Genomic DNA, 22,617 nt, shown 5'->3' with positions numbered 1-22,617 from the left:
AACTCATTCAGTTTATGATTAGCTATGATTCCTTGGTAATCATACATATTTAGCATGTATGAAAGTATTTTCAGATGTAATGGAATTTTGTGAATGGTAAGTTTAACGATTAGTGATGCTAACATAATGTTAGTTTATAACATTCAATTAAATTTGTATTAGTTGTGATTTTGCGATTTTTTAATCCGTGGTTTAGTGCCAGTAAGTTTTTTCAAGACTCGAATATTGTATATCCTCTTGAAAGGCTCATAAGCTGAGGCCTGGTGCCTCACAGGACATAATCATTGTAACACCTGTTCTGTGCCCTTATGGGATTGCTGTGGGGTTAAGTGGGGTGAGGGACTAAAAGTACTTCTGAATCTAGACTGAAATATAAATATTTGTTATCATGAATATATTGCTATGTATAGAAAATCAGTCTACTGTTGATACCACAGAGGACAGTGTATGTGTACATACGTATATATATATATATGTATTGTCTTATTTTTATGGAATAACTGCCCCTAGAATACTTGGTAATATACATTAATCATTACTTATTAATACATTTGTTATTTATAATTAGTAAAAATATATATGTATATATACTCAGTAGTATATCTATAAATACATTGTCTTACTTTTTCGGAACATCCGTGCCATCTTGTTTGCTACCTTCATGAAGGATATGTTTCCCTATAGCATAGTTGTTCAGAGTTCAGTTCTAGAGTCTGACTGCCTAGGTTTGAATCCTGGCTTTCCTGCTTATTAGCTGTGTGACTGTGGGCAAGTTAACTAACTTCTCTGGACCTCTCTTGCCTCACTAAAAGTTGGAATGACAATAATAGTTAATGATTAAGTTGTATAATCCATGATAAGTTCGTGGAACCGTGTATGTCACATCATATGCACTCGATAAACGATGATGGCTGTAGTAAAAATAACAGTAGTCCTACTAGGAATAAAGGAGGTGAGAACAATTCTCCAGCTAGGAAAGGTCTTTAATTTACACACGCAGTATAGGAAGAACACAGGTGTGGACATATGTTCGGTTTCCATCACTGCTGTGTCCTCAGTGGAGAATGTAGTACAGGGACCACGACTGGGGGCTGACTAACCCACCTCTCCATGTGCTGGGTTCTCTGTGTGGGAACTTTGTCAGTTTCCAATACTTGTTCAAGCGAGGATTCATTTCAGCCCCAAGTCCAAGGGCTCACTGCTCTGTTTCCTGCCATGGCACGTCCTGACTTTCCTGGATGCTTTGAACTGCTTTTGAAGATCACATTCTATTACCACACGTTACAAAGAATTCTGGTTTTGATCCTGGGAGTGGGCCATACTGCATTGCTTGGCCCAGAAATCAAGGATTTCAGTGTGAGGTTTGGGGTAAGAGCCCGTGGCTTTGCAAACAAGGCGGCCTGGCTCTTAGCCCAGAGCGGGCCTTCAGCAGAACTTCATGCCAAGTTACCCTGTTTCTCTTGCTCTATATCTTTTTTTTTTTCCCAGCAAATACATATTAAGCACCTATTGCCTGAAAGACACTATCATAAGAGCTGTGAGAGATACAAAAAAAAAAAAAATCGTGAACCTATCTCATTAATCTAATCAATTTAAAAGACAAGTCTAGGGGACTTCCCTGGTAGTCCAGTGGTAAAGAATCCACCTTACAATGCAGGGGACACAGGTTCGATCCCTGGTCAGGGAACTAAGATCCCATATGCCGCGGGGCAACTAAGCACACGAGCTGCAACTACTGAGCTCGCGCACCTCACCAAGAGCCCACGTGCCACCCACTACAGAGCCCACGCGCTCTGGAACCCATGCACCACAACTAGAGAGAGGGAAAATGCACACACCACAACTAGAGAGAAGTCCGAGCGCCACAGCAAAAGATCCCGCGTACCGCAACAAAGATCCCGCGTACCACAACTAAGACCTGATACAGCCAAAAATAAATAAATTTTTTAAAAAGCAAGTCTATGAATAGCAATAGTGGGAGTCAGTCAAATGATATATTGTATTTCTTATATTCAGGGTCTCTACGGTAGATACCATATGCCAAGCTGGCTCTACAGGCATCACATCTGTGGGCAGATTTTAAGCAAAGGGGCCGCTTTACAAAATTCATACAAAATTCTAGTCCTGTGACAGCCCATGACCTTGTGCTGTCTTCACAAAGCAGCACATTCATGCTCTTCCTTGCTTTTGTATGGGATCCTCTGGCCGCAGCCGAGAGCGCTCAGGCCATGGGGGGACTTTTCTATTCAAAACCAATGGGTGTAGAAAGCTCTATCAGGAAACCGAAGGTTAGTTTTTTTGAGTTCTTGTGGCCTTATCATGGAAAACGGTCAGATAAAATAGACTGAACAAAATGAGACTTATTATACAACCATCGAGGCCCATCTGATATCCACTTTGATACCATAAATGGATGTGACAACTTTAGGACCTTGGTGAACTTTATGCTACAAACAGGCTCATTTAGAGCTGTTCTCCAGATAAAATAGAACTCAGAGACTGAAGGTATCAAGGACTGATGGAATCAAATGTTTCTGTTAAAAACAGCAAATATACAACACCTCAGGGGCTTAATATTATTCTTTAAATGTCCCTACTCTTAAAAACGTAAGATTAACAGACAAGTCATTGTGACCTTTATAAAGTATAAAATTATTCCATTAACAAGATGACATTCAAAGCAGTGAAATACACATTAATGTAACTGAAAGAAGAATATGAAAGTATGAGATCGGGAGATGAAAGAAAAAAAAAAAAAAAAGCTGCCCAGAAGAAAAACAAACAAAAAACCTAGAATTGATAGTGAAATACCAGTTGATTTCTGAATAGAAAATATTAAAGTGCTAGCATGATGGAAGGGTCAAGTGGCAGGCTTTCTACCTACCATATTTGGAATTGGTCCTTACCAAAACTCTACTGTATTAATATATTCTTGAAAGAACTAGAAAACATTTTTAAAAGCGTCATCAAAATCACAGATACAGGAAAGTGGCCCCGGAAACAAAGTGTGGCTACCCTCTACCCAATAAACTGAGTATATTTCTACAGGCAGACAAGAGGAAAGACCTAGACAGAGACCTTTCTAGAATCTGCAGTTCATTCATTTTATTTTACCAGAGCGTGGCACTTAAAATTAGGAAGTGAAATTCCTTGATTAGCCTTTGCCTCTTTCTTGCTTCTTAACTATCCCTACAAATATCCATAAACATATACACGCAAAATTACAAAACAGTAACAATAAGGACAGGGTACCCCAGCTGCCCATTAGGTAATCAGGCTCATTCTGAGGTCCTTTGTCTGAGAGTCCAGTTTTGTTCTTAGAGAAAGATCAGTTTCCTTAGAAAGACATATGAACTGGTTTAAGATGTGTAAAACTATAATTTTTTTTAAATTCTACTGAGCCAAGTACTGTGGAGGTACAGGGTTAGAGAGGGTCAAGACAGGGGGTCTGATGTCTTGGGAAGACAGAAATCCATAATCACAGTGCAGGGATGAGAGGTGTGTGAGGCATCGTCTACGGGCTAAGAGGGCACAGGGACAGTGTGGATAATTCAGGAAGTTTTCACAGAAGAGGTGATAGCAGACAGGACATGTGAAAGATGAGTAGGAGTTTGCCAGGTAAAGAAAGGGAGGGTGGAAATTACAGGCAGAGGAACAGTGTGTGTCAAGTCAAAGAGCAGGAAATATGTCAATTATATTATATTTGAAAAAGGAGCCAATGCTGTCTAGGGAGAGAAGAGGAAGAAGCAGAAGAGAAAGGGTTAAGTTATAAGAATCCCAACAAGGGGTTTGGGCATCATCCTTTAGGAAGGGAAGAGTCACTGAAGACCTTTCAGGCAGGGAATACAGTGATCAAGTTTGCCTCTTCAAAAGATAACTCAGAGGGCTTCCCTGGTGGCGCAGTGGTTGAGAGTTCGCCTTCCGATGCAGGGGACACGGGTTCGTGCCCCTGTCCGGGAGGATCCCACATGCCGCGGAGCGGCTGGGCCCGTGAGCCATGGCATCCGGAGCCTGTGCTCCACAACGGGAGAGGCCACAACAGTGAGTGGCCCACGTACCGCAAAAAAAGATAACTCAGAGGACAGTGTAGGTTTTGACTGGAGACAGAGAAGCCTGTAATTATTAGGGAAGGCCTGTCAAGGCAATCCATGAGATGGAGGAGATTGGATTCATGGAATTGATGACTATGTAAACATACCTATGAGGAAGGGGAATGCGGGGTTACAAATTGGATATTGCCAATTTCTTTATTTTTGAACGTTAGAATCAAACGTAAGGGGGTTCCATTAAGCAAAAAAGAGTTGGATTGAACATAAGAAAATTGTTAACAAATAGCCAACTGCAAGATGAAGTTCTTAATCTGGGTCAATGAATGAACTTTAGAGAGTCCCTACAACCATCTGAAATTAAAATCACACTTTGTACATGTGTGCATATGTGAATTATTTCTGGAGAAGAGTGTCTATAGCTTTCAACAGATAATCTAAGGAGTCAATGACCCAAGATGTAAAAGAACCTCTTCACTGCAAAATTTGTAGAATTGCAATTTCAATGAAGTTTTAGAAAACAGGGTTGAATACCGTTACGAACTGTGTTTCTAAACTTTAAAAAAAATCCATACCCCCTTTTGGTATCCTATAGGTATATATATACACCCTGGCGTAAGCAACCTCCTTACACTCTGAAAGGCTGATAGATTCTCCTAAGGGAAATATGCAAAGCATCCCCCTTCCCTGCCTCACCCCTGTCTTCCCCCTGCTCCACCACCCCAATCACACTGAGAGTCCTTCACAGTAACATCCTCCGGCCAAAAAGATATGGTTAGGTTTTACTTTCTGTCACTGTAATATACAAACCAATAGATATTTCATTTTCCAAATTTAAAATTATGTTCTGATAGGGTTTCACTTCTAGTGATATGACAGGATATATACACATATGCACGCACACACACATATATATAAGCATACATATATATTCTTAAAAACATCAAAGATCTAACGAGTTAGTAAGGAGTTACTGGAAAGCAGAAAGTGGAAGAGGTAACCAAAACAGTAAAGGTGCTCCTGCCCTGAGGGCATTTGCTGAATCAGGTTGATCATAAATCCAGGTTTTGATGGTCCCCTATAGTAGGAAGAAGCAGACAGACATTAACGTCCAGAGCCTGCCCAAGGAGAAATCTAACAGGAAAACCCTATTCCATACAACATGCACCCCCAAAAGCTTATACCCTATAGGTAAGGATGAATCAGAATGTAACCATCTCCACATGAGACACTTCCCAACCCCAGCTCCAAACGAAACAAAATACACATGCACAAAAAACTCCTGTGGTGGTAGAAGGCAAGGGATTATCCATTCATGAGAAGTTGTAACCATATATATACTTCTCTCATGCCCTTGGCCCAAATTCACATCAACTGAGCGGTTCAAACGCCCTCAATCCATGAATAGTTCAAATGATAATCCTCTACAGAAAAAGGAATATTTCCCGAGGCCACAAATAGCTTTCCAAAATAATTCTCCAAGGAAAGTGATCTGTTCACTGTCAAAAATAACCAAACGGGGCTTCCCTGTTGGTGCAGTGCTTAAGAATCCGCCTGCCAATGCAGGGGACACGGGTTCGATCCCTGGTCTGGGAAGATCCCACATGCCGCGGAGCAACTAAGCCCGTGCACCACAACTACTGAGCCTGTGCTCTAGAGCCCGCGAGCCACAACTACTGAGCCCGCGAGCCACAACTGCAGAAGCCCGCGCACCTAGAACCCGTGCTCCGCAACAAGAGAAGCCACCGCAGTGAGAAGCCCACGAACCGCAATGAAGAGTAGCCCCTGCTCGCCACAACTAGAGAAAGCCCGTGTGCAGCAACAAAGACCCAACACAGCCAAAAATAAACACAAATAAATTTATTTTTTTAATAAATGACTTTAAGTGACTTTAAAAATAACCAAGCACACAAGGAAACAGGGCATCATAGCAAGAAGAGAACAGACCCTCTGAGGATTAAGATGTTAGATTATTAGAATTGTTACAATACAGATATACGTGCCATGTGTAAAGAAATAAAAGATACACTTTAGAAGATCTGTGGGGAAAAAAACTATTTGTAAATGACTAGGAGATTAGAAAAAGTGTTACTTCTGCGATGGGCAGAGCTTTATAAAGGGGAAAAGACGTACAGGGGGTGTGAACTGGGTGCTTCTGGGGTGCTGCCAGCATTCTATATCTTGGTCTAGATGGTGGTTACATGATGTTCATTTTGTAATTATTCTTTAAGAATATTATATACACAGAGAGAGAATAATTAACAAAATATTCTATTACAAGGCAAACTATGCTTTTTCAAATTACAAAAACAATCCCCCACCACATCCCTCCCCCAACCCCCTAGGATTCTGATATGCCCTCCTGTTGGAGAATCAACAGGATGACGTTTAGGGCTATAGAGTATAGAGGAAGGACTGTAGAGACAGGGTATGAGGAAACACACGTGCTCCAGTGGCACCTTCTACCCCATGGGTCAGTGCTGGAGGGAGGAGCGTAGGGGAAGATTGACCAATGCTTGGGATCTGGTCAGTGTCTTCCCTGAGCTCTGATGCCTTATAACTTTTTTTTTTTTTTTTTTTTTTTTTTTAACTTCTTTAATCTGTTCTTCTCAAGAGCATATGTAACCTAAAGACTTAGTAATCACACACCAGAAAAATTTGGTTCCAAAAATAATTACTAACACTAATAAAATATTAGGGCTATTTTTATGAGACCATGACATTGTTTCAGAATTAAACGTCTGACAGCTTTCAAAATTGAATTCACATACCATGAAATGCACCCATTTAAAGTATATAATTAGTGTCCTTTTTTTTGTTTTCTGTTTTTTTAGGATATTCACAGATTTGTGCAACCATCACCCACAATCTAAGTTTGGAACATTTCCATCACCCCAATTAGTCACTCTCCACCTTCTGACCCCAAACCTAGGCAAGCCCTAACTGACTTTCTGTCCCTCAGAATTAAAATGTATGCTTTTAGTTTAACTGCCTTAAAGCAAACTATTTTCTATTACGAATGCTTGAAATTGCCCCAAATCTAATCTCCTGAAAAGAATCGCTAATTCAGCCTCTGACTGTTTTCTGTTGGGGGCAGTGTTTTAAGTGGCGCTACCTTGGGGAACTGTGCAGATGCCGAGCATCTCCAGGGCAACATGCTTGACCTGAAGATGGTCTCTCCTCACCACTGTGACTCACTCACCCCCCAAACACACATGCAACCTCAAACAGGGTGTGATGATCAAAAATGCCAGCACAACTGCATGTAGGTCTTGGCCACCAAAACTAGTAGGTGGCATGTGCCCAAGTCTTTACGTAAGATTTGACTGTCACAAAATCATTAGGCATGTACTGTAAAGATTTCCGTGAAGGGAGAGGCAAAGCCTGGTAGAAGTCGCTGCCAGGAGCCCCGAGGCAGTAGAGGCAGTGGTGTAACGGAATCAAACTCGGGTCCACTTGGCCGAAGTAAAGCCAGTCTACTGACACCAAGTGGTGGTGAAGGAAAGTACAACATTTATTGTAAGGTGCCATACAAGGAGTTTGGGACAGCTAGTACTCAAAAAGCCTGAACTCCCCAGCAAAGCATTTTAAAGGCAAGATGAGGGAGGGGCATCCCAGCTTGTGTACAATTCTCTGATTGGTTGATGGTGAGGTGACAGGATGGTTAACAGTGTCAATCCTTAGGCACCAGTAGGTGTGGGGGCTACATGCTCATGGTCATCAAGTAGTTAATTTCTTCCATTTGGTGGCATTTTAGCATCTGTAAAACAACTCAGGAAGTGTGCATCAGATACCATTCTCTAGGTACTTCAGAGAGGAGCTACAGCTGTGGATGTAGAGAGGGGTCTGTCCCGGGAAGGCCCCGTAGGGTCCTGCTCGGTTCATAGGCTCTATGAGGCAGGCACCAGGCAGATTCAAGGGGCTGATCACTTTGGTTCTTCCCTTTTGCAGGTTCTCTGAGTGGTGGGTAGACTTTGCTTCTCAGAGCATCTCTGGGGGACCATCTATATGGGACCGTTATGTATTTTGTCTTTTAGGACAGGAGGGAGGGGCATTCAGTGAAATCCACCTGGGTCTTTGTGGCCTATTACCTGGAGTTTAGATTATTTTGCTCTTGAGGTCCTATCTTAGTCTTATCAGGATGCTCTCACAAAATATCATAGGCTGGAAAGCTTAAACAACAGACATGTGTTTTCTCACGGTCTCGGAGGCTGGAAAGTCCAAGATCAAAATGCCAGCAGGGTAGGTGTCTGGAGAAAGTTCCCCTCCTGGATTCTAGACACTGCCTTCTCACCCTGTCCTCACATGGCCTTTCCATGTGAAGAGGGAGAAGGGGACAGAGAGAAGGAGACATCTCGCCAGTACCCTCTCTTCTTATAAGGGCGCTAATCCCATCACCAGGGTCCCACCCTCTGGACCTCATCTAAGCCTAATTACCTCCCCATCTCCAAATACCAACACAACGGGGTTGAGCCTTCAACATATGACGCCTCTGGGGAAGGAGGTATAGACATTCAGTCCATAACAGGTTCCCTTAGGTGCATAAGGTAATATTATGACCAATCCCTCCCTTTAAACAGAATAAGATAAAATTTGAATTAAAAGGGGGTGGGGTAGTCTTCCTCTGTTAGTTTCCCCTCTTCTTGTAAATAGTCTTTAACGTGACCTGTTTATCATGAACTGTTCCTGTGAAGGAAAAATGGCCCTTCCCTTCTAAGAAAGGTACATCTTAACGTTTGTGGGGTTCAGGTGCTAAGTGAACGGCTACAAAGTGCTTGCTGCTCAGAGAAAGTGACACGGCAGAAACCAGCCGCCAGCCTCGCCAAGCTGTTTCCTTTGACAGTCCAGAGGCCTGCCCAGCCCTTCTGGTTTCCCAGAATGTTGTCCCTGGGTCGTCACGGGGTGGCCAAGGAAAAACCCTGCAGCCTCCCCGGTGAGCTGGAATAAGACCTCATTCGTCAACAGGGACGGATACCCTGAGTGGCCCCCACGGAGCCCGACGCAAGCTCGGGGGCACAGTCACAGCGGCCAGTCCCCATGTGGCCCAGCGCGTGCAGGGTCCTAGACCCACTGCCCCAAAGGGACAGTTCACACCCAGGTCACCACAGCCCACCATCTCACAGAAGAGGTGGACGTGACCGGATTGCACAGACAAACATCCGACAGGCTCCGACAGGCTCAGTTTAGGCGGCATGGAGGTGACTGGGGAGAGTCTGGTTCCTCTCAGCACTGGCGTTTTATCAATTGCATCTCAATTGCTGTCACTCACCCGGAAAGGTCCTAAAACACCCCTTGCTTCCGCTTCTGAAGCAGAGGGATGTGGTGGCAGCTGTCTGGGGGATATGGGGCTGGGCCTGAGGGGTAGGAAGGAAAATTACCAGGTGGGACTGGACCAGACGGAGGAAAGCAGGCAGTGCGGGAAGGTGGGAATATCCCCACTGACGTCCAGCCAGCATCCCTCCACTGGAGGCCCAGGGGCTGCGTAGAAAAGCTCCATCAGCTGGGAAGCTAGGAGAAATGCCCTCATTTTATAGGGAGGAAGACTTTTCCTTTTCACAGAGCCTTGAAGAAGCTCAAGGAGAGATGTTAGCAGAACTTAAAAGGGACTGAATCCCTTACATAAGTGAACTTGTGTATTGGATCCATTATATACATGAAGCCTGGAAATAGGAGACTAATATCAGGGCTGGTGTAAATAATGGCTATTAATTGCAATTAATAACATTAACTACAATTAATTACAATTCACCACAGTAGTATTAAGCATTTACTTTGTTCCAAGTCCTGCACTGGGCCCTTTACCTGTATTATCTCACTTAACCTCTCAACAACCCTATCAGATTAGTACTTTCAGCATGCCCACTTTACAGACAAGGACACCAAGACTCGGAGAAATTAAGCTCCCAAGATCACCCAGCTAACAGGAGGCTGACCCAGGACTAAAATCATTGCGTGATTCCATAACTGTAAGCTCTGGCAGGAAGGAGCGACCTCACGTTTCTAAAGCGAGTATCAAGAAAAAAAAAAAAAAAAAAAAAAAAAAAAAAAAAAAAAAAAAATAAAGCGAGTATCTTTCCAACTAGCCAGTTTGGGATTGCCTCAGGCAGGCAAGGAGCTGGGAAAAGAAGAGAGGGAAACAGCCACCCCTTAGGCCACCTCAGGCTGGGACAAATATACAAGATCTCGCAGGGGCTCTGTAACCACAATCTAGCCTTCTTCCCGGTCTCTTTAGCACAGCACAGGCTATGAAGGGGGTGGGGACCTGTAGCCCTAGGGAGACTGAATTCTAGGCCACCCTTCTCCCACATTTCCCTGCAGAGCCCATCTTGGAGGGATAACTGTGCCCATCATTCCCAGATTCCAAGCCAAGCAGTGTACACCAGGAAACTAGTTTAACTGTAGATTCGCTAGGAACACACACACACATCCGAGGGTCCACGAGTACCCTTCATTCCTGAAGAACCAGCCCAGTCACTTATTTTGAAGGTGAACTTTAGTGTGTATCAGAATCACCTGAAGGGCTTTTTTTTTTTTTTTTTTTGCGGTACGCGGGCCCCTCACTGCTGTGGCCTCTCCCGTTGCGGAGCACAGGCTCCGGACGCGCAGGCTCAGCGGCCATGGCTCACGGGCCCAGACGCTCCACGGCACGTGGGATCTTCCCGGACCGGGGCACAAACCCGTGTCCCCTGCATCGGCAGGCGGACTCTCAACCACTGCGCCACCAGGGAAGCCCCTGAAGGGCTTTTAAAAACACAGATTGCTGGGCTCCACCCAAGTGCTTCTGAATCCTGGGTCTGGGTGGAGCCTGAGAACTTGACCCACAAGTTCCCGGCGCTGCTGGCACTGCTGGTTGGGGGACCACCTTTGAAAACCACCATTTTAACTGATGGAAGCCTTAGCTTTGTGACTCCATTTCTGGGCACGTATCTCCGCATGTTGAAATGTGATAGCGGCTGTTCAAGGACGTTCATCCTTACCACCTGTGTTGATTTCCTATCGCTGCTGTAACCTTACCACACACTTAGGGGCTTAAAACAACACCAGTCATCTTACAGTTTTGGAAATCAGAAGTCTAAAATGGGTCTGCAAGGGCCACACTCTGTTGTGGAGACTCCTGGGGAGAATCCGTTTCCTACCTTTCGCAGCTGCTAGAGGACGCCTGCACTTCCAGGCTCATGGCCCCTTCCTCTGTCCTGAAAAACAGCAGCAGAGTAGCATCTTGAAACCACACACACACACACACACACACACACACACACACACACACACACTCTGCTCCGAGTCACTTCTTCTCTGACTAACCCTCTTAGAAGAATCCGTGTGATTTCATTGGCCCACCCCAGCTGAGCCCACCTAAATAATCCAGAGCAATCTTTCCACTTTAAGACCATTGGGACTTCCCTGGCGGTCCAATGGTTAAGACTCCACGCTCCCACTGCAGGGGGCACGGGTTCAATCCCTGGCTGGGAACTAAGAGCCCACGTGCCATGTGGCGCGGCCAAAACAAAAGACCCTTAACTTAATCACATCTGAAATCCCCCTTTGTGATGGAAGGGGAACATACGCACAGATTCTGAACATTAGTACGTGGGCATCTTTAGGGGCCTTCATTCTGTTCACCACCCCAGCCATCCGACAGCTGCTTACCCTCCTATATCACAGTGCCCTTCCCGCAAAAGAAAAACCGAAACCTTATCAGGATTTTGCAGGATGCCATCCCTCCTTCGGACTCTCCTGGTAATGAAGCATCTTGCACGGAGGACGGGTAGTAGGGGGAGGAAGGTAGGAGCCCTGAGGGAGGGAGTTAACCAAGTGCCTCTTAGACCAGGCCCCAAACACCCACTAAATCTCCCCACACTTGCCAGACTTTCTAGAATCTAGCGCCTTGGTGCCTCTCCCTCTGAGCCAGGAGCCTCCAGGCTCCTGCCTGGGCCTCACCCCAGGTTAGCGCTCACCCCAGGCTCAGCCACCAGCGCTGGCTCAAATCTGCCAGCAGGCCCTTGTGAAAGATGCAGCAAGAGGAACTCTACTCAAAGCCTTCTTGCCTTTTGAGTTTCCGATGATTACCCTCAGAACTTTTCTGGGCTGAAGTCCCAGCCCCCAGGCTGTGAACTTTCTATTGGTGCGTTAATTTGCTCAGGCTGCTGTAACAAACTACGACAGACCGGGGGGCGTAAACAACAGAAATAAAGAAACGTACTTTCTCACAGTCCTGGGGCCTGTAAGTCTGAGGTCAAGGTGTGGGCAGGCTGTTTCTCCTGAAGCCTCTCTTGTTGGCTTGCAGACGGCTGTATCCTCTCTGCATCCTCACGTCACCCTTCCTCTGTGAGACGCCCCTGGTGTCTCTCTTTTTATAAGGACCCAGTCCTATTGGATTCCAGCCCATCCTCATTTTACCTCATTTTAACTTAATCACCTCTTTAAAGCCCTTATCTCCAAATAGGCTTGCAATCCTGAGGTCCTGAGAGTGAGGGCTTCAACGTTTGAATTGGAGGGAGGACACACTCAGCTCCTAACAGGTGGCTAGGATCCTGGGAGACTCAAAAATCACTTCCATCCTCTCTGTGTAACAGATGGGCTAGGCGCAATCAGGGCAGGTATGGGGAGGGGTAGGCCAAGCCGGGACTGTCACAGTGTGCACCTCGGCCCCGGTCTGCCTTTTGGTCTTAGGTCGGGGATGGGAGGAAGGTGGAGGAGGCCAAAGAAGCCCCCGCAGGCTGAGTTTTAGTCTCTATAAGCAAGAAGCAGCATTTAAGGCTCACCCTCCCAAAAGCCAGCTCCCTGCAGGAAGTTTTTTGCTTGATACACAATTTACAGCAAGTCACAGACATTCCACCAAGTCAATACACACCCTGGACCCAGAGGAAATAAAGGAGCTGACAGTGAGGGCTTGTGTTTGATGGTCTTTGCAGGGGCTGTGTGGTAGAAAATGATTTCATCCTCAAGGCATGGCTCTGAGAAGGAAGTCAGCCAGCAAGTTGAAACAAAGCAAACAGCCTTATCTTGTTCTTGATTCATGGGTTCCGCTTTCTTCAAAGCCCTTTAGAGGCAGGACACTGAATTGTCATTGTCAGAGTAACTGCTGCTGCAAAGTCCCTCCTGGGACCTTGCATCTGTGACTTATAAGACCTGGGGTCTCTGACATTTTTCCTTGACACACCTTTGCTGCTCGCTGGTCAGACTCACTACCCAACATGGGCTTAAAATATACATATATGAAACACACACACGTATATACTAAGTGAAATCAGCCGGTCACAAAAATCACAAACACTGTATGATTCCACGTACAGTATAAGAGGGACCCAGAGTCGTCAAATTCAGAGACAGAAAGTAGAAGGGTGGTTCGCAGGGGCTGGGGGTGAGGGAGGGGAAGCCCTTGTTTAATGGGTAGAGTTTCAGTTTTGCAGGATGAAAAGGGTCTGGAGATCTTTTGCACAACAGTGTTAATGTACTTATTGAACTGTACACTTAAAGATGGTTAACATGGTAAGTTTTACGTTACATATATTTTAGCACCGTTTTTTTAAAAGGCTGCTGTAAGCAATTATTTAATAGAATGAGTAATGATCATGTGATAGAATGTCAAGCCAGCCTAGGTTTGAATCCCGTATCTGCCACTCACTAGTTTTGGGACAGCGTTCTAAGTTCTTTGTTTAGTGCCTTAAAACGACAGCAATCGTGTTATTACTTCTGTTCCTATGGGGCAGGAATTTGGGAAGAGCTTTGGCTGGGTAGTTCTGGCTCAGGGTCTCTTCCGAGCTTGCAGTTGGGTGGGTGGAGGGTTGGATCACTGGGGGCTGCTGAACACCTCTCCCTCTTCCTAAGAGTCTCCAGGCTTCTTCATGTGGTCTTTCCACGAGGCCGACTTGGGCTTCCAGACAGCATGGCGGCCTCAGGGAAATTGGATGCTTCTGTGGTGGCTCAGGGCTCCAGGCAGGCAGATGTCCCAGGGACTAAGGGAGAAAGAAACAGCATCACCTTTTCTGATTTAGCCCTGGAGGTCATGCACTGTCAGTTCCTCCGTACTCTCTCGGTCACAAGCAAATCACACACTTCCCCAAGTTCAAGGGGAGGGGTATCGGACTCCACCTCACCATGGGAAGTGGCAAAGTTCTAGAGCAGGTCTGGCAAATTACGACCCTTGGAACAAATCAGGCTCACCTCTCCAAGGCAGCCATGTCCGTGCATTTACATATTGTCTCTGGCTTTGCCACAATGTCAAAGTTGAGTTGTTTGGGACAGAGACCGCATGGTCTGCAAAACCAAAAATATTTACTATACAGCTCTTTATAGATTTTCCTGACCCCTGTTCTAGAAGACCATGTTGGATGGACAATATTGTTTTAGCCACCTTTGGAATATGCCGTTGGCTGCAGGCAGGTTACAAGCCGCTCTGAACTTTACCTGGGTCTCCAACTCTGTAAAAAGGAATGATGATCATATGTAAAAAGTACTCAGCAAAATTCCACACCTGTAACACGTAAAGTATACAATTTAGTTCTTCCCCTTCCAGGCTTAATCATGATTTGAGAGTCACAGAAAGTTGTTTACTGCCACTCTAGGTCTATTAGCATTCAGAAATTCCCAATTTTAGACCCTCCCTGGAATTAAGGCAGACTTTACAGAGACCCTCTTTTTTCTTTTTTAAAGAAACTCTTTATTTTATATTGGCGTATAGTTGATTAACAATGTTGTGTTAGTTTCAGGTGTACAGCAAAGTGATTCAGTTATATGTATATTACATGTATCTCTTCTTTTTTCAAATTCTTTTCCCATCTATATTGTTACATAATATTGAGCAGGGTTCCCTGTGCTATACAGTAGGTCCTTGTTGGTTATCCATTTTAAATATAGCAGCGTGTACACGTCAATCCCGAACTCCCTAACTATCCCTTCCCCCCACCCTTCCCCCACTGGTAACCATAAGTTCGTTAGAGACCCTCTTTTTAAACACGTATTTATTAATTACTCCGGAGGAAGGAAATGTTTGCAAGAATTCTTTCAAAAAGGCAATCCCCTGTCCCCTGCCCCCCAGCCATCCTCCAATGCATTATTTTATCAGACTAGCTTCATTTTTACCTTTCAGAGAACAAATACCTAAGGGACTGAGGCAATCTCATAAATTTGGAACTGAGTGACCGGGTAACAGCATGGTGGTGGCAGGTCTCCGACGCCCTAGGGAGAGAAAGACACAAGAAATTTGACCTACTTCACAGTTTTGCTCAGGGCTACCTCAGCCTCAGACAAAGCAATGAAAAATGTTTTCTTGGCCTCCCCTTACCCATCGCCTCCCTCTCCTACTGCCCAGACTTGTTATCTCCGCCCCGACCTCCTCCACCCGCCAAGATTGCCCTTGGATTTTTTCCTCTCCTACCCTGGATGTTTCCAAGGCCAATCCTCCAGCAGCTCTCGGAGATTATCTGCTTGTGACCCTGCTGTCCTCCCTGCTCCAAATTCAAGCAGGGTCCTTCTGAAGCCTAGTTATTCAGTGCTTCTGAACTCGTTCTCTCTAGAAGAAAGCTTCTATCCAAGAAAATAGAGACCCCTAACAGGCACTGGAGTAACATTAGACCTACAAGTCCCAATTCTCCTACTCATTTACTCAAAAACCACCAAAATTAACAACTGTTAATTTGAGCATCATTCAAACAAACTATATTCTGTCTCCTCTCCAAATTACGTTTGACTCCAATCACTTTTTTTTTTTTTTTTGCGGTACGCGGGCCTCTCACTGCTGTGGCCTCTCCCGTTGCGGAGCACAGGCTCCGGACGCGCAGGCTCAGCGGCCATGGCTCACGGGCCCAGCCGCTCCGCGGCATGTGGGATCCTCCCGGACCGAGGCACGAACCCGCGTCCCCTGCATCGGCAGGCGGACTCTGAACCACTGCGCCACCAGGGAAGCCCCTCCAATCACTTTTAAAATCTACTTAGCTTCACCTTGAGCTGTGTTGGAAGAACAGTTCTTTTTTATTGCAGCTATATGTCGCCATGTTAGTTTTATATCAAATATTATATGAGTGTTTGGGGGGGCAGCTGGGAGGGGAAGTGTGTAACTAGATGATTAGAGAACACTCCCTCTGGCCCTATTAATTTTTACAGCATTTTTCCCTCCTATTTTGCTTAAATTTGCAACTTTATGCAAATTTTATGAAACATTTTGTGGTATCCCCAGAGCCCCAGCTCAGCCAAAGGCCAGCTCAATTTACTTTGCTCCAGGAAGCATTGTGGTTTGGAAAAATCACTCAGCAGGCTGCGAAAAAAGTAAAAATTGTTACTACTACAGCTGATGCGGATCCTACAGATGGCTGTAAAATGAATAAAAAGTAGTTAAGCGCATTGCCCTAGGTCACAGACCTACTCATTTATGGACCTGGAATTCCGAAGACTTTTGGCCCTTCCAAGTGTTCCGTTCATTCATAAATTCATACTCCCTCAGGGTACCAGGCACTGGGCCCTTTCAACCAATATTGCTCCCTTTACTCCGTTCTCCAGAGTGCTTTTGTTTATTTTATATCCAATATCACTTATAAAATAACGCGCTGCCAACCATTCTCTTAAGCTCAAAAAAATTTTTTTGACAACATACTTTCTAATCTATCCTTAGGTTAGCGATAGAAAAATGGACTAAAATGACAGACATTGAGATATGTTTAGTAGAAAAGCTTTGGTTGTTTAGCTTATTTTTATCTCAGGTAAACATCTGGGAAGTAACTAAAAATAGAAGTATGGTCTGAGATGGTCAATGTTTCTGAAGTACTTTTATGACTAAAACCGTGAACGTAAAGGTCACATGAAATCAGAATTTTGAGTGTGTCTGTAACAGGAGCACTGCTGGTGGATGTACTGAACAACAGAGTTTTAGCCTGAGATTCGGTTTGTTTCATCACCTACCCCTCACCTGGCACCAGACTAGATAACTGAGACACCTGGTTGCCATGGAGACGAGATGGCATCACCGGATCACATCTGTGTACAAGTATAGCTTCAGAGTTTCACAGGCCTTTTGCACAGGAACAGGGGTACGCCCGGCTTACCGGCTGCTAAGACAAAACAAAGGGATTTCCCTTATGAAATGGTTGATGTTGTTACCATGTACTATTTATTGAGCACTTACTATGTGTCAGGTAATATTCTGAGCATTTCTCAGATATTACTTCATTTCATCCTCCCACCAACCCTGCAAGCGTTACTATTCCTGTTTCACAGAGTAAAAAACTGATGTTTAAACAGATTAAACAGACCTCCCTAGGTCTGCCTCCAAAACGTATATTCTGAAACATCATGCATTATTGCCTCCCAGGCATGGAAAGCAAGGTTATTGCTGTTGGCTTGATAGGTTTTTAGTAATTTAAGTGCATCATCTTAGGGCTAGTATCCTACCTAGTCACTTCGGCGAACTAGGGAGATTTAGCTGACAGGCCTTAAGCAGTGCTTGGAGAGGGTCTGTGCTTTTAAATTCTCAAGTACTTGAACTGAAACAGAGTGAGCTGGTCCCATTCACATCCTGCCCTCCAGCCCCCTCTAGCCGGAAGTTATTAGTGTTGACCATGAGGGCAAAGGAGAACATACTTGAAAATGTTTTGGGTTTGTTTTTGTCTCTTCTGAACTGAGTGGTAATATAGAAGGCAGGAAGACAGTTTTAAACCACTGACAGGGATCCATCCCACAAGACCGCAGAAGTTCATGGCAATCTCTGCATTTTCCAAGATACAAGACAGCAGAGGCTGGGGCCAGTCATCTGTGTGATTTAAGGAGATGGGGGCTGCAGAGGGTGGGATGGGGTACAATGGCACAAAGCTGATAAAGATGGATCAAGCAAGCCACAACTCCCAACCCGAGGGGAGGGCTTGCACTTAGGAAAGATACAACACCTTCATAGGCCATTTTATTTTCTCCCCGCATCTCCTCCTCTCAGTAGGTGGCTCCATGGCTGAGAGGGCAGAATGTGGGGCTGCTCGAAGCTGGGTGGTGAAGGAAGGCCGCTCTAAGGAGAGGATTTATGAGCTGAGGCCAGAGAGGTGAGATGAAATTTTAACATTAAGCACTAGGGACAGGCATCTTAAAATGTGCTCTCAACACGGAACTTCTGCGTAGGGCTCTTCATGCTGTAGAAACCCCAACATGTGGAAAGGATAGGATCTCCCCACCTCCAGTAAAATCTCCTCGGGAGTTTTCAAGATGGTTTCTGTATTACTGGAATTTTGTTGTAACAAATAATGCAGGAAGGAAAGAAGAGAGCCTCCTTCCTGTGTTCGAGATATTAAGTGCCACACCACGCCCCTTACATCATATTAACTACATCATCCGTCTCATGACACTAAGAGGTCACCGAGGCTGTTACCCAAACTCAACAGATGAGGAAAAGGGATGAGAGCTGTGTCATCTGAGGTCCTGCAGCCAGTAAGTGGCAGGTCAGGATTTGACCAGGTCTGGTTGCCTTCAAGGCACTGCCTTTTCCAGACACCACTAGTGGAAGCTGGGCCACCACAGCTGAGCACCTCTTTGAAATACAGACAGTCTGGTTTGGTGAGACCTTGTATAATAGCATTTGCCATACAGAATCATTTAATCCAACAAATAAGTATAATAGGAAACAAAGATCTACCTGATCACTAATTTCCCTGTGCTTTCATACCAGAGCACCAGTGTAACAGGAACGAGCAAAGTGTGATGAATTCTATAGGAAACATATGTAGGAGGGGCTCACAGAACACAGATGAAGTGAATCTTGAAGCATGAACAGGAGTTTTCCAAGCCAGGAAGGACGCTTAGCATCTGTAAAGTCATTGCATAAGTGCCAGGCCAAACAGATCAATAAGCAAATCAATAAGTAAAATTTTAAAAAATAAAATTAGAGTGGACTTCCCTGGTGGCGCAGTGGTTAAGAATCCGCCTGCCGATGCAGGGGACACGGGTTCGTGCCCCGGTCCGGGAAGATCCCACATGCCGCGGAGCGAGCGTCTGGGCCCGTGAGCCATGGCCGCTGAGCCTGCGCGTCCGGAGCCTGTGCTCCGCAACGGGAGAGGCCACAGAAGTGAGAGGCCCGCGTACCGCAAAAAAAAAAAAAAAAAAAAGTCAGGGATTTTCATGAGAACTAAGAGGAGGCATTGAGAGGGACTTCCGGAAGCCTTCCTGGAAAAGGCGACACCTCAGCTGATACCTGAAGGAGAAAGAGGACAGAACGTTCCTATAGGGAAATTCCCTCTGCAAAGGCCAGGGAACTTGGTGGCTTGAACAGCTAAAAGGAAAAGTGGTCGGGAGGACGTGGAGTTCTGAAACCTGAAAGGATGAGGAGGAACTAAGTAATTAGAATCTCCAAAGCCCCAGACCCACGTCTTTATCCCGAGGGCAGAGCTGTCAGCCGGATCCGTTCATAATCTCCCCCTCCTGCTCTGAGCGTGTATAACAGTTTGGAGCCAGGGACAAGACAGAGCCCGTGAGACCAATTAGAAAAGTATTTCTCAAACTCCTGACAGACAAGATACATTCTACCTGTTAACCCAGAATGTACACAGATCTCGGGACACATACTGACACAAGCGTCCCGAAACCAAATTTACCCCTTTGTTTGATGCACTCTGACGTTTTCTAATCTATTCCTTTTTTTTTTTTTAATGGTGAAACTGTATGACCCACCTCAACTGATTTCACGACCCGTTAATAAGTCACAACAGGTAGTTTGAGGAACGCTGAGGTAGGAAGTTGCTGTCATCTTCCAGAGAGGAAATAATAGGATCTAGGGAAGGAGAAAGGTGGATTGTAGGATGTGGAAGGATTCCAGAAGGATTTAAGAGATAGGAGGGAAGGACCCAAAGAAATTAGGGGTGATGCCCAGAGTTGTGGCTTTAACTCTGGGTAGAAAAAGGAGTTACCTGCTAAGATAGGGAAAGTGAACTTGAAGATCTACTAGGAGGGTAGACACTGAGTCTTTGAGAAATGCCCATTTTGTTTGGTCAACACAAAATGTACCTCTTCATTTGAGGATTATCTGAAGAAAAAGTGTCTAAAGGCTACATTATGTAATTCCAGAAAGTGGTCAGGTTTTACTAAAAGAGGGAGTAAAATGGTGGTGTTGAAAAGGAGGAAACCATTCGTCATCGGGCAGGGGGTAGGCTCTGCAGCGAGCCTCAAAACCCTACTTAGAAAGGAGAGTCAAGCTATAAACCCCAAGGAAACAACCCAGATCGAATACTCACCTGGTGCTTTGCTGTGGCTGCCATCAGGGCTTTTGTAAGACAGAGAATAGGGTAAGCAGAGCCTTTGACTTTTCAGGTACCAAACTCGTTGGCAGGAGTTAACTTCTTTACAAAGTTGGCACCGCTTTTAGGATCCCCGATCACGAGTTCAGGAAGGGAGCGGGCGTTGCTTATGCACTTCTTGTAAAAATGAAAATCCATTAACTTTATTCTTCACGCATGTTCTCCAACAGCATCGGGTCAAAGGGACTTTTTTCCTTCCTCTTTTCAGAGCTTCCAGGTCCCAATCAGGCTCCTTCTAAATCTTTTATTTTACAAAACAATAGGGAGTGGTGGTAGCCTGTGGCTAGTTGAAGATTTTGAACAATAGGTGTTTCTGAGCCGGGTTTATGGAAATGGTCCTGTCTGTGTCCTGGGGGTAGATTGTAAATGAGATGTCGACAGGAGCTCTATTGTGTGGATGGCATTCGGCCTGAAAGAGAGGAATTTCCTTACTGTGCTAGTATTTAAAGTAGATTTGTTGCTGCTTTTGCTAAAACTTTTTATCCAGCTTCTGGAGCTAACAGCACTGAATGAGTCACTGGGTAAGACTGAGACTTCCTGCCCTCCCTAGCAGGGCTCCGGCTCTGTCATTTACATTTAGAAAGGACAGACTAAGAAGATTGCTTGGATTTTCATCAGCTTGAGCCTCTTTTTCAGATCGTCCCGGGGACCTGAGCCGCCTGCAATCCATTACCCCCAGGAGAGCGTGGCCAAGCCGGGCTGTTTTTCTCACTCCCTGGAAAACTTCTCACTGTTTTGCTCGCTTTCTTTTTAAAATCCAAGGAGAGAGACAAACACCATCTCCCGCCTTACGCCTTCCCTTTTTTGTAAATGACAGGCAATTTCAGTTTACTGTAATTACCTCGGACTGAGGTTGGACCAACTCCACTCTTAGAAGATAAGGCAACAGTTTTATTACCTCTCAGCCAGGTGCCTGGGGGTGACAAGGCTGGCTTTTATCTGGAGAAGTCGTGAGGTTATCAGTAACTGAAAGGGGCTGAACCTTTGAGCGGTGGCCATTAACATGCTTCCCTTCCCTGTGATCAATTTCCTAACTCTTTATTGGTAATTAATGTTGATCCAAAGACCAGCGCTGGTCTCCGCCAGTGCTTCCCCATTCCGGCACCTCAGCACTTCAGCAATCCTACTGATAAATGGTGTACACACACAGTTACAACCACGGGCCAGTCCCCGTAACATGAGCTTGAAATTCCAAACGAGGCCCCAAACGTACAACCCACTGAACAGCTTAACGTCCTCTCATTTGGTAGGTTTGCAGTGGGTATAGCTGGGTTTTTCCAAGAATTGATTAATAAAACCTTTCACCTACGACACTAGAAATCCAAAAGAATCAAAATGATTTCGCTTTACTATCCATGGTTCCTTTCGAAAAGTAAAATGTAATCCACACCAGGAGGCAGTGCGGGGCCTGTTCTAGATTAAAAGAAAAAAAAAAAATTTCTAGTGCTTGATCTATTTCTGCCTGCAGTTCATGGACATGTCTAGCCACACAACGGTTTATTCTTTAATTCAAGCTATTTTACATGGAGTCTGTCTGTTATCTCTTGGATTGGAAATGTGGGATGAAAACTTGTGATCTGAAAATGATTTTCCAGCTGTGTCCTGGGTAGAGCTTTAATGAACGAGGAATGCCCTTAGGGATCAACTTTTAGGTGCGTGTCATGGGCTGCATCAAATTAGCACAGCAGCCAGCCTGGACCTAGGGTGGAACCTCCTGTCAGTACAAAGTATGGTGGGCCAAGGAGAAGAATGTTACTTTTATCTCTTTGGCTGTGAAGTCAGATCATAGCTTTAGGGTACAGGATGAGAATGGGGGAGAGAATGATGGAAGGGATGGCTCAAAACACACACACACACACACACACACACACACACACACAAGCACACAACCTGGCAGATATGAAGTGTTTACGTCCAAGCGTTTATCTTCAGAATACTAATTCTGTAATTTTTATAGACAGCATTCCACACTGTGGGAAGAGGCCAGTTAAAAGCCCCTACAAGTACCCCTGTTACCATTATAACAAAACCCAACAAAGGTGTTTCTGCCAATGGTGTGTGAAACACAGTGACAAACCAATGAATACCCAGAACTCACACGGTCGAGGAAAGAGAGACAATGTCAGAAGTATCATCGAATTTGAAATCGGATTCCTCTTTTCCTTAAAGATGTAGAAACCTTGCCCACCCACCAGGCCAAGCCCACCACCATCCAGTCACTACCCATCCCCCTTTCTCCTCCTGGGCCAGGCTGGGCCAGAGCTCCGTCCAGGACCAGAGATGCCCTGGAGGAGGAGGTCCCTGGTGGG

At 45.2% G+C, this 22,617-nt stretch overlaps 1 protein-coding gene and 1 long non-coding RNA gene across 6 annotated transcripts in view; one reads left to right on the top strand and one right to left on the bottom strand.

Annotated features, from left to right (window-relative positions):
* Window positions 1-22,617, top strand: part of DLGAP1 (DLG associated protein 1) — a 321,534-nt gene that overhangs the window by 224,074 nt on the left and 74,843 nt on the right. The window lies entirely within an intron of this gene.
* The window catches only part of LOC112409051 (uncharacterized), a 14,549-nt gene continuing 5,235 nt past the window's right edge, over window positions 13,304-22,617 (bottom strand). The window contains exons 2-6 of one of the 4 annotated variants that reach the window (XR_003005084.1): window positions 20,246-20,717; window positions 16,948-17,089; window positions 15,129-15,224; window positions 14,401-14,467; window positions 13,304-14,002 (exon numbers count right to left, since the gene is read on the bottom strand). This is a non-coding gene — a long non-coding RNA (uncharacterized LOC112409051). The remainder of the gene's footprint in view (window positions 14,003-14,400; window positions 14,468-15,128; window positions 15,225-16,947; window positions 17,090-20,245; window positions 20,718-22,617) is intronic. The other 3 variants (XR_003005083.1, XR_003005086.1, XR_003005085.1) reach the window with 3 other exon arrangements.

Source organism: Neophocaena asiaeorientalis, unplaced genomic scaffold (assembly GCF_003031525.2).
Source record: "Neophocaena asiaeorientalis asiaeorientalis breed wild unplaced genomic scaffold, Neophocaena_asiaeorientalis_V1.1 scaffold669, whole genome shotgun sequence".
NCBI lineage: Eukaryota > Metazoa > Chordata > Mammalia > Artiodactyla > Phocoenidae > Neophocaena > Neophocaena asiaeorientalis.
The sequence above is the reverse complement of the archived record's forward strand: the minus strand, read 5'-3'. Positions and strand labels throughout refer to the sequence as shown.